The sequence below is a fragment of the Arachis duranensis genome, chromosome 9 (genome assembly GCF_000817695.3).
Source record: "Arachis duranensis cultivar V14167 chromosome 9, aradu.V14167.gnm2.J7QH, whole genome shotgun sequence".
NCBI lineage: Eukaryota > Viridiplantae > Streptophyta > Magnoliopsida > Fabales > Fabaceae > Arachis > Arachis duranensis.
In genome coordinates, this window is record NC_029780.3 from 67840594 (window position 1) to 67841942 (window position 1349).

General features: G+C 25.9%; 1 protein-coding gene across 2 annotated transcripts in view; it reads right to left on the minus strand.

Annotated features, from left to right (window-relative positions):
* Positions 1–691: 691 nt before the first annotated feature.
* The window catches only part of LOC107465859 (putative F-box protein PP2-B12), a 6174-nt gene continuing 5516 nt past the window's right edge, over positions 692–1349 (minus strand). The window contains exon 4 of one of the 2 annotated variants that reach the window (XM_052254801.1): positions 692–856. The gene's annotated coding sequence lies outside the window, so the exon portion shown is untranslated. The remainder of the gene's footprint in view (positions 857–1349) is intronic. The other variant, XR_008002871.1, reaches the window with a different exon arrangement.

Here is a 1349-nt window from a genome sequence, read left to right on the forward strand (position 1 = left end):
CTAAAATGATAAAAATACCCTCCTGAACATGCATCATGAATTTTTAGACAATATATCAACTACACTCTAAATCTTATATTACCTAATACTATAGAAACTTTATTATGTTTTCGGTAATCAAACGTACAATTCACCTCTTAACAAATTTGACATACCATGGCAAAGTTGTGAAAGATAAAATCTATACCATGGCAAAGTTGTGAAAGATAAAATCCAGGTCCAATCCATAACAAAAGAAGAATCACGATAAATTGCTGAAAAAATTATTCACAAAAAAGGGAGCCTCAAGCCCATACTAACCAATACACTAAAAATACTTGCTTGCTAAATATGTCATGAAGATTAATTCAGATAATAGAGTCACCAAACTTGACTAGTTGACTCTTCTGCCAAGACACAAAAACCTGTTCCCATGTCACGAATAAGTATCTCACTCTAGCTTTAGCCACCTAAGTTCATCACATGAGAAACAAAAAAATATTCACCATAGCAAAGGCCTATAAAATATAAATAATAGCTTTGTTTGTAAGGATACAGAAATAGATCAACACAACTACCCTAGTATCTAAAAGTTTTATTAACTTGAAGAGTGAGATTTATTAGCAAATGTTAAAATGATAAAAATTGTAAAATGTTATTTCTTTACTGTGTATCATATTACAAAAAGTAAATAATTCAGCTGATTTGTAAATACAGAATCTTACTAGGAATCTAACATATTCCTTCCTTTGCTCGTACTAGTAAATGGTAAAGCATCAGATTGGACCCAAAAAAAAGACACCACCACTTGGAAATGACAACAATTTGGTCATGGCTTTGAAGATGAACAACCATGAAGACTACATGGTTTAGGCTCCTCTTCTATATTCTTCCATTTATATGGTATAAACCAGTGATTGAACCGGTCAAGTTTCTAGTTTATTAGTTTATAGGTTCAACCGATGAGTTATTGGTCCAACCGGTAAAATCGCTTATGTAAATAAAAAATATAAAATAGTAAAAAACTTAACATTAAAATTTAAAATACATATTTTTACTAATATGTTAAGAATTATTAAGTCTCAAATTTTATAAATAACTAATAGAAAGATAGATATAAAATTAGTCCATAATACTATAATAGTATCTTAATTGGACACAATAAGAATAACAATTTATAAACTATATCTAAAAAATAATTTTAAAGTCTAAATATCTTTATATAATTAAATAATTATATATAAATTTATTTTTGTTAAGTAATTTTTATTTTATTTTTATATTAATTATTATTTTTTATTTTAAAATGAATTAATTTGTACTTCAATTAAAAATAATTAATTTAAAAAATGTTTAATATAAAAAATATT